Genomic DNA, 10,621 nt, shown 5'->3' on the forward strand with positions numbered 1-10,621 from the left:
TCCCATGACTGTTTTAAGAGAAAATAAATATGTTAGTGTGAAGGACAGGGGTGCAAATTTGTGCCTCTAAACTGCTGTTGCGATGTGGTTGTAAAATCTGCCCTCTATGCATGGTCTATTGTTTCAAGCTGGCTGTGCCAGGCTTGGGTGGGGAAGGTGAGAGTTGGTGGCTGCCAGCCAAGGTCATCCCTGCCTCGAACCAGTCACCTGGAGATTATCAGGGTGGAGGAAAAGCTAACGGGATTCAGCCGTGGGTAAAAGAGGTGGGCCTGGCCCCTATGGAAAGGGGTGGGCCAAAGCCCAGGAACGGCGCTGGTTGGTCTGCCAGGGTCGTGGGACAGGGGGTCCCAAAAAGAGATAAAAAGCCCCACGAAGAAGACCCTCCATCTTCCTCGGTGGTGCGTGTGTACGTCAAGTGGGAAGATCAGGTCCGAGGCAACCAGGAGGGGTTTGCTCAGAGTTAGAAAGGTTTTTTTATGTTTTAACGTGTGTGGGTATCTTGGAGAAGGCCAGCCATTGTTCCGGCTGGGTGTGGGGATGGATGACTGTTTATTGGGGTAATGGCTAATTATTAGAGCTTTTCCTCACCTTCTCTCCTCACTCCCCTCTTCCTCATCTCCCTTCCCCCCCTTTCCTTTTTTAAGAGTCTTTTACCAACCAAGGCCTTACGTGTTAGTTTTAGTCATTGCAATAAATTTGCTTTGGTCCCTAAATGTGTGTCTGTGTGTTATTCCCTGAACATCTGGTTCATCCCAGTTGTGGACGAGGCTAGGGAGGTGGGTTGCTTGGGGACGTTTGGTCCAGGAGCCTACCTTGCAGGGTTGTCAGGTGGACCCTGACTTCCGTTACAGTTAGTATATCCAATCATGGATCTCTCACGTAACATACAGTTTGCCTCAAGGGGGAGCTGTTGGCCAGGCTTCCAGTAGCCTCTTGCTACTTCCTCTTGCAGGGACTGCTGGAGCCTGGAGCCAATGACAGGTGCTACCCCAGGCTTAGCTGCCATATGAGATCAAGCAGAGCTGAGGAGGAGTAACTGCCATGCTCCTTTCCATAAAAGAATATTTTAAGCAAAAGAAAATGGTGGTGGTTGCTGGTGCAATCCATTGGGGCGTGATGGCTTTGTGGGTTCCAATTTACCAACTGAAGGCTGATGCACAATCCTTTTCCCTGGGAGCCTTGAGGAGAGGGTGGGAACAAAATATAAGTCAAAAAAAGAATGTCTCCATTGTGACAATACATGATTATTTTTGTGCTGACCTTCATTGTGTATAAAATCCACAATGATTTTATTGTGGACAGAATAAGCCTAAAATTTAATCTAGCAGGACAGAAGCCTAAAATTTAATCTGCGAGTTTCTGATGCTTTCGCTAAAGCCTGCATCATGGCTCAGTGTTAGAGAAATCAAGAGATACAGAGCGTCATCACACAGGGGGAAATCGTGTTCGCTTACTGTCACTTCTCCGCCCGTGCGTTTGTCCCTCAAAGATGTCAACAACGTCCATGTGGGCCGTTCAGTGGGCCGTTTTGATCTCGCTGCTTCTCCTGCACACAGGGGGAGTTAGCATCAACTTCTGTCTTTAAAATAGATCAGACTTACTGGGGTGGAGTATTTTTTTAAAAAAATTGGCACAAAGCAGGCTAGAAGGAGTGGGAGGCAGACGGTGTCAGGAGAGGGTCCTGCGAGAATCCGTGAGGGCGTGGTTATGAACGTTCAATAAAACGCTTGTCTGATGGAGGCCATAGCCTTCCAAAAGAACTTTTGTTCTCACCCCACCTCACATTGTGCACTCTTAGCTTGAGCTAACTTTCAGACCAACCTGTGAATTTTAAGCAGCTTTATTTATTTATTTTTCATCTCCTGGACATTGCAGACCTGTTAGAGGCAGACTTCTCTCTATGAACAAAAAGGAGGCCTGTACCTCCTCAACTCAACTTTCCATGGGGTTGAAATTATACATCAAAAGTGCCGAAGGAAAGAGGGTTAGACACTTTGGGTTGCTATTTCATTCTATTCTATTCTTTTCTCTCTCTCTCTGTCCCTCAGTCTCTTGCAGAATGCGTTATCTGGCCCACAGCAAGCACTTTTGACTTTCTCTCTCTCTCTCTCTCTCTCTTTTTAAAGATGCGTCCGGATAGAGATGGATGACACGAGTAATCTACTTATCTTCCTTCCCCATCACCAATAAAAGTGACAGCCTGCCTAATTAGACCTAATAAAGGCACAGCCACACGAGCGGTGCAGCAGCAGCAGCAGCAGCGATCTAAGAGAACGGTGGCATTGACCCGCAGAAAAGCAGGTGCCGCCTGCAGGCAGCTCTGGAACTGCTTTATCTCCGACACGTTGCGGTGAATGCGCTCGCGCTGTATTTAAATGCGTGGAGCATGTTTTCCTCTTCAATCCTTAGATCAAGAACGAGCGCACACGCACACGCACACACACACACACAAAATCTCCCCCTCTAATCAAAAAAAAAGGGGGGGAGGAAAAGAAAAGAGAAAAAAAGGCACTGACATTCAAAGCAAAGAGTCATTCTGAACATGGCACTCGGTATTCTATTTTATAATATCACTTAAAGCTATTTCTTTGAATCTCAGACATTTCTTTGTTAAAGAGGAAAATCAAAAATTCTTCAGAAGGAAACGCTCAGGTTTCCACACACACACGCACACACTTCTTTTTTCCCAAGCCCCTGCCCCCCCCCCCCCGCCCTCCACCACATTCTCCTGTTTCCCAGCTAGGCATGCTGCAGCATGGGGTTTTGAGCTGTAAGGAGGAGTCCGGGTTTGTTGGAGTCAGGGGATCCTTAAGCAATTATTAGCGCTGAGGGCTTGACATTCTCTGGTTGTCAACAACCAACGTTCAACAAAGCCGGAAGAGTGTGAGTTAATAAACAGGCCTCTTAGCAAAATTAACAAGAGCCCCCCCCCCCCCGCAAATTAAAACAGAAACAAACCTAGCGTGTGTGTTTTCCTATTGTTTCTAAAGTGTCTTTTGGAAAGAAAAGGAAGGAAAAAGGAACAGCCGCTCAGATAAAAACTACACAGTCGGTCCTGATCCAGATTGGCAAAGCATTTGTATCGTTTTTGTCTCGTTGGAATCAATCCGACAATTCTAGAAGCAACAAGGAATACAGACACAACCATATCCTTTGCCGTAACTATTATTTAGTCTTTCTTTAAGGGCCCCAGAAGAGTACAAAAGTTTTGTTGAGAAAAAAAGAGAGCTATGAGCTATTTTCCTTTCACCACCCTGCGCCCCCGGACCGCTTGCTAACAATGCAAAAGTCGTTTATGTTCTGAAGACATATTTTCACCTGCCACAGAAGAACACACACAAATGTGTGGGGGGGGGGAGAGAGAGAGAGTTATATTATGTGTGTAATAAAGATTGTTTAATGTAATATTTGGGGTTTTTTTTTTATCATGAACTTCACTTTCAAGGCTTTGATATACAGGTCAGGATTACAGACCAGACCAGTTGGACGTTCTTTGAGGGCAGGGAAAGCGCTCTCACCTTCATTACCTTCTGCAATAGCACCCTGACGAACATTTGAAAGAAAGCTACAGGGTGTGTGGAATGGGGGAGGGTTTATTTTGCTAAAATTGGGAGCTGCCATGGGGTGGGGCTTGTGGATTTCATTAAGAGCCCTCCAACTCCCCACCCCAATGATTCAAGCATCACTGCATCATCATAACAACCAACACCACCAACACCATTACCCAGAGGACCTTCTCTTCTGCCGGAAGAGACTCATCAGCTTGACGGCCTTTTAGCATTCAAGAAAGCTATCAAGACTGGTCTCTTCCAGCAGGCCTATCCAGTGGAATTTTAGGATATTTTAGTATGTTTTTAGGATGCTTTTAGGATGTTTTCAAACAGTGAATACCATGTTTTTAATCAGTATTTTATGCTTATTGTTGTTCTCTGCCTCGATCCATTTGGAGAGACGGGTAAGAAATAAAATAATAATAATAATAATAATAATAATAATAATAATAATAATAATTTCTTACCCGCCTCTCCATTTTGACCGAGGCGGGAAACAACGGTAAGTATAAAATGCATATGGCAGCACATCTTAGTCACCCACATGTTTAGTTTTTTAATGGTTTTTAATGCTTTATGTGTGTATGTTCGGTGTTTTAAAATTTTAAATTTTGTATACTTGTTTTTCCCCTCAATTTTAGAATTTCTGTAAACCGCCCAGAGAGCCCTGGCTATGGGGGCGGTATATAAGTGTAATAAATAAATAAATAAGTAAATCAATAAACTCTTTGGGTTAATTCTAATTGATGGAGTGTGGAATTGATCAGTTTCCAATTGTGGGGCTGATCAGGAATTTCTGGAGTGACCTCGCATTCAGCACATTGAGAGCAACTTCCCCTTTTACTCCTTGCTATAGTATTCGGGGCGGAGGGGGGGTTTCAATGGGATGATTTGGAGAGCCATGGTAATTTGGTACAGTGAGCGGGGTCAGTACAAAGAGGGAGGGGTCCAGCACCTATTGTGGCGAGCACCCTGAAGCATCTGTATAGTGATGGGCTGTTTCCCCAACCAACTTCTCACAGCCCACTGGGCCTGTCCAGCTGCAATGGGATGGGATGACCAGCCGCCTCCTTGGCACACCTGCAAGGGAAGCAAGCAAGGATCAGTACCAAGAAGTAAGAAGACTTTGGTGGAATTGCCCACACCAGCTGGAGAGTATTCATCCAGATCTCACCAAAGTCCAGGCAGAGCCAGCATCAAGGGTTTATTTATTTATTACATTTTTATACTGCCCAATAGCCAAAGCTCTCTGGGCAGTTCACAAAAATTAAAACCATTAAAACCATAATAAAACATCCAACAACCTAAAAACCCAAATACAAAATGCAATATAAAAAGCACAACCAGGATAAAACCACGCAGCAGAAATTAATATAGGATTAAAATACAGAATTAAAACAGCAAAGTTTAAATTTAGGTGTTAAAATTAGGGGTGTGCACGGACCCCCCACTCTGCTTCACTTTAAGATCTGCCATTTTCGGATTGGCCCACTCCGCCCCGCCCCCACTCCGCCTGTGCCCACTCTGCTCCGCTAGGAGCTCCGGATCCGGATCGGAGCTCCGGTCCCCCCCCCCATAGGGCGGTGACGGCGGCAGGGCCTGGTAAGGAGGAGGGGGGCCTTACCTGCCTCCGTCCGCGGTCCGTCGCCGTCTTCAATTGAGCCCGCGGTTCTGGCCCATACTTCCTGCTGGAACCACAGGCTCAATTGGAGACGCTGACGGACCGCGGACGGAGGCAGGTAAGGGAGAGGAGGGCGGGGGGTTACCGGGCCCTGCCGCCATCGCCGCCCATGCGGCGAAGGCGGCAGAGCCCGGTAAGGGACCAAGGGGGAGGGGGGCCTTACCTGCCTCCGTCCGCGGTCTGTCACCGTCTTCAATTGAGCCCGTGGTTCCACCAGGAAGTCTGGGCCGCAAGTGCCCAGACTTCCTGCTGGAACCACGGGCTCAATTGGAGACGCTGACGGACCGCGGACGGAGGCAGGTAAGGGAGAGGAGGGCGGGGGGCGGTACCGGGCCCTGCTGCCGTCACCGCATGGGTGACAGCGACAGCGGCAGGGCCCGGTAAACCCCACTTACCTTTCCGGCGGAGCTCCGGATCGAGGCGAAGGATCTGCCTTCACCTCGATCCTCTTCGCCACGCTCCGCCGGCCCCCCAATCCTCTTCGCCTCTGCCTTAAGGGCAGGCGAAGCCCCCCGCTCAGCTACTGCTTCTCCGGTCCGATTAGAAGCGGAGCACATCCCTAGTTAAAATACTGAGAAAATAAAAGGGTCTTCAGCTGGCGACAAAAAGAATACAGTGTAGGCACCAGGCGGACCTCTCTGGGGAGCTTGTTCCACAGCCGTGGTGCCACAGCAGAGAAAGCCCTTCTCCTCAGGCACCAAGGGATATTCATTTTATTCAAAATCATGTGGTCCAGAAACTTGTTCTTTTTTTAAAAAAAAAAATGAAACATGGTTTCACCAACTACTTGACATTTATGGAAGTGGGGATTGCTCCCACAGATGAATCCGTCTAGTCCTCCCTGACCTGAGCACAGGGGAGATGGTGCTATATGTCTCTTTCCAGCTCCTCTTTACGCTACAGCATAAATTGCTCTGATATTAAGAGAAGAGCCGTGATGCCGTTCTGTTTCGGCCATTGATCTAGCAGCGTCTGCTGCCTCAGCACTGCTAACTTGGTGTAAACCAGCAATAAACTGAAATCAAACTCTTAACCCTTAATGAAGTGAAAGAAAGCAATTTGCAGAAAGGGGTTGGCTTTGGGAATTAGCAGGAGCAGTCCGCCCGCTGAAGATACCATGAAAGCGTCTCTTCCTGGAATTGCTGTGGCATCCGTTAGCACTCTTGGATGAATGCACAGAACAGAGGAAGAGGAAGACATTCCCAGATATATCAGGTGAACAGACCTACTGATGAAAGCCAGAGTGTTTTGAACATATCTGTACCGTGTAGCTCAGCTACTCCCTCGATTTTGGGGTGGGTGTGGGTGAGAAGGGTACTTCCAATTAGGGACGCATGGATTTTCTTAAATCATTCCATCAGTGTTTCACGATTGTCAGGCAGCTTCTGAAAATTCGCCAATGCGCAAAACTGCCCCCAATAGACATAGCTTTGCCTAAAATGTGCATTTTTCACACTTTAGCTCAGAGCTTTCCAAACTTTTCATGTTGGTGACACACTTTTTAGACATGCATCATTTTGCGACACAGTAATTCAGTTTTACTAGCAAACCGGAGGTTAAACTAACCTCTTATAAGAGATGCGGACACATACATAAACTGTAATAACGAAATGTATGGGGACACAACATACCTCATGAAAACCTTTCATTTATATTTTTTTAAAATGTATGATTTGCAAGATAATAACATACATTTCCAAGACTTTTCACATTGAACCAATTTTGTCGAGCTGCGATCGAGCGGCGGTTGAGACGGTGTTCTGTCAAAAAACTGGACCCATGGAATTTCTCGAATGCTTCACTTCAGGTGCAGCCGCGTCACCAGAAGTGATGCGAATCAGCTGTTTCGACCCGATTATGCATACTGCGCATGCGCAGCACCTGTATGATCCCTTGACCGTGGTGTGCATAAATGGATACGACGGAAGGGGAATATACTAGTGCACCATACTAATCGGCACCTTTGCTGCGTAAAAATGCATGCACGTTGGTATTGCTTATTTCACATAGACTCAGAGGTTTCTCGTTACGTTCGCGTGACGCACCTACACACTGCAGCTGACACACTAACGTGTCGCGACGCACAGTTTGGAAAGCTCTGCTTTAGCTGATGGTGGTAAATGGAGATTTTGCCATAGTGTGGAGGATGGCAACCTATTGCTGTGCTTAGCTCACTCTGCCGTCCAAGTGCTGCCGCCTGTGGGTGAGCCCCTCGAAGGCCTTTCAGCTCTCCCGTCGGATGGTTTTTACCTTTCAACCAGACTTGGACTGGACAAATAGAGGACCCCTTCAAAATAGAGGACAGTCCTCTATTTTACAAAGAGGACGCCTGGCCACCCTATCCCCTTGGCTCACGATCGCAGTGTGTGTAGGTGAGTTATGGAGGGGGGAAGAGAGGGGAGACCCTCGCCAGCGTTCTGTGAGTAAACAGAAAACGCTGGCCTTAGCATATTCCAAGGAGCATTTGCGCATGCAGCCATTAAGTTATCTCTTGGTTATTTATTTCTTCAGCTTGTTATTAGCTGTGTGGAGAATATTATTCTAATTATGTCAGCCCAATCAGCAGTATTGCATGTCCAGCCTCATTTGCATTAGCTGGAGCTTTGTCTTTCACACTGTGATACTAATTCAATGAGACATCAAACATTTAAATCGACCCGTGGTGCCGAGGTCAGGCCGTTTTGCCCTTCCACTCTATTAGCACTTGAGTGTAATTGTGTTTGTCACTCGCCGCGTGACTAATAGTATCGGGGTGACTATCAGAGCACAAATGAGCAATGCATTAATATATTATTTTGTTCTATAATATCAATATGTGTTTATTCAGTGGTTATGTTAGCCAAGCTGAAGCGTTCCCTTTAATACCGGAACCGTAAACGCAGAGGCGGTCGCTCATGCAATTACGTTGACTGCAATAGATTCCCCGCTAAGTGAGAAAAATGGAAAAGTCGCTTTAAATAAAAGTGGCGGTCACGGCGCTGGAGTTCATCCTGACTTAGGAGGAGGAGGAAGAGAAGAGGAGGAGGGAAGAGGAAGAGGAGGAGGAGGAGGACCAAAACAGGAAAAAAAAATCCCATTCATGAAAGGGTGCTTGGTCCAGTGGGGGACCTTAAATTTTGCCAGTGCCAGCAATTACTTGCCTCTGGCCTGTTCAATATGTGGTCCAAGTAGCCAAACACACCCACAGTCACCCAGTGACCTTCAATACACCTCCCTGTCTCTATTTATACTACTTTTATACTGGTTAAAATTCTAAAATCTCTACGCCGTTCACAGTGCAAATATCACACAATATAAAACCACTATAAAAGCAACATAAGGACAATATAAAATCGTTACAACTGAGACCATGATAAAAATGGGCCAGTGTCATAGTCAATTACAAGTCAGGGGAAACCTGTGTAAACAAACATGCCTTCCAGGGGTATTTAAACCTCATCACTGTGGGAGGGCATGCCAGAGGGTGGGTGCCATTACCAGGAAGGCCTTGTGACATTTTGTTGGTTGGGGAACACCCAATAAAGCCTCCTCAGAAGATCTCAGGGGTTGGCTGGGGGAATATAAGGCAAGTTAAATAAATAACAATCTGAACAGTTCACGACAGTCCACATCATCTACCTGAGGCAGATGCCTCATTATGCCTCATGGTAGGGCTGGCCCTCAAAGTTATTTATTCATTCACACACACACATATACCTTTGTCTCCTTCCTCTTTCATCCTCCATCCCTCCATTTCACTCCTTCTCACCTCCTTCTTTTTACAGTAGCCTTACCTGGCAGGGGAGGCACCATGATCACGAAGGTGGTTTTCCCAGGGTAAGGGTTATCCGTTGCACTCCGGGTGTGTTGATCCCTGCAATTTCCCCCAATGCGGGAAATTCGACAGCATAATTCTGTGGTACTTTTCTCTTCTCCCAGGCATTTAACAGCATTTAACAACATATGCTAAGTTTGTTTGTTTTTTAATGGACCCCAGAACTGTTGTTTAAATGGATTCTGTTGTTTTAGACCAGCCTTCCTCAACCTGGGGCTCTCCAGCTCTGGCAGGGGCATTCTGGGAGATGCAGTCCAACACATCTGGAGCGCCCTAGGTTGAGGAAGGCTGTTTTAGACTGTTGTTTTTATATTTTTTGATAGTTTTAAATTTTGTATACTTTTTAATGTTCACTGTTTTTAACTTTTGTAAATCGCCTAGAGAGCTTCGGCTATGGGACGATATATAAATTTAATAAATAAATAAATATTTTTTTAAAAAAATTATAAAAAGCAAATGAACTGGGAAGAGACTACAGCTATAACGATACACTAACAACCATTTGGCCTGCCTCTTTTCCACTAGCACCACCCTAGCCAAAACACAGGATAGTTTGCCGTGAGATCAGAAACTGCAAAGCTGCAATGAATGCATGTTTGGGAACATATACCAAGACGGAGTCTTTAAAGTGCTATCCGTTTTAGCGATGTGATTTGCTCAGCTGAAAACCTCCCCCGTATCCTCTAATTCTTAGCAGGCTTGGTTTGGCTGTATGCCCAGACTCAGTCCAATTTCTTTCTCTTCACTAAATCATAAGCTTCATAAACTAAAGCTTGCCTGTGTAAAGATAGGCAGGCAGGAAAAAAATAATACCTGGAAGGGTAAACCCAGTGGAGGCTGGTGGCTTCGTTGTCCGTGGGGCAGTAAATCTGCTCCAGGTTTCAGTCAGACCTCTGTCCTGGCTTCACTCCTTGGACAGCTCTTTTAGACTTCTGACTAGCTCTCACTGAAACCCACTGGATAAACCTTCAAATTCAGCAGAATGCTTAAACAAATTAAGCCTGGGAGCTATGTATTAATGCTAAAGTGGGATGACAATCACTTAATATATTGCCTATATTTTACCAGCTGCACTGGTTACCGGTGTGTTTCTGAGCCCAGTTCAAAGTGCTGGTTTTGACCTTTAAAGCCCTAAACGGTTTGGGACATAGCTACTTGAAGGACCGCCTTCACCCATATCAGCCTGCCCACACTTTAAGATCAGAAAGAGAGTCCCTTCTCAGCTACCCACCTTTGAGAACACTTAGGTGGGTATTTACACAGGAGAGGGCCTTCTCTGTGGTGGCCCCAAACGTCTGGAACAAATGTCCATCAGAGGTTCGCCATGCACCATATTTGCAAGCTTTCAAGGAGGCCTTAAAAACATTTTATTTTACCATGGCCTTCCCATGCTGTATACTGTAATTGCTGATATTGTTGTTCCTGCTGTTTTATTGTTTTAATTGCTGTTTTATTGCGAACGTGTTTTTATTGCTTTTAGTATTTTATTGTTTTTAATATTTTATTTATTTTTGTTTTAAGCCACCTTGTGAGGGCCTCTGCCTTGAAAGGGTGCCAAGAAATGTTTTAAATAAA

At 45.9% G+C, this 10,621-nt stretch overlaps 1 protein-coding gene and 1 pseudogene across 1 annotated transcript in view; one reads left to right on the forward strand and one right to left on the reverse strand.

Annotated features, from left to right (window-relative positions):
* The window catches only part of OTUD7A (OTU deubiquitinase 7A), a 468,621-nt gene extending 464,595 nt beyond the window's left edge, over positions 1-4,026 (reverse strand). The window contains exon 1 of the mRNA XM_063142461.1: positions 4,019-4,026. The gene's annotated coding sequence lies outside the window, so the exon portion shown is untranslated. The remainder of the gene's footprint in view (positions 1-4,018) is intronic.
* Positions 4,027-8,997: 4,971 nt separating this feature from the next.
* On the forward strand, positions 8,998-9,134 carry LOC134409897 (U1 spliceosomal RNA; annotated as a pseudogene).
* The last annotated feature ends 1,487 nt before the right edge of the window (positions 9,135-10,621 follow it).

The sequence above is a fragment of the Elgaria multicarinata genome, chromosome 16, assembly GCF_023053635.1.
Source record: "Elgaria multicarinata webbii isolate HBS135686 ecotype San Diego chromosome 16, rElgMul1.1.pri, whole genome shotgun sequence".
Lineage (NCBI taxonomy): Eukaryota > Metazoa > Chordata > Lepidosauria > Squamata > Anguidae > Elgaria > Elgaria multicarinata.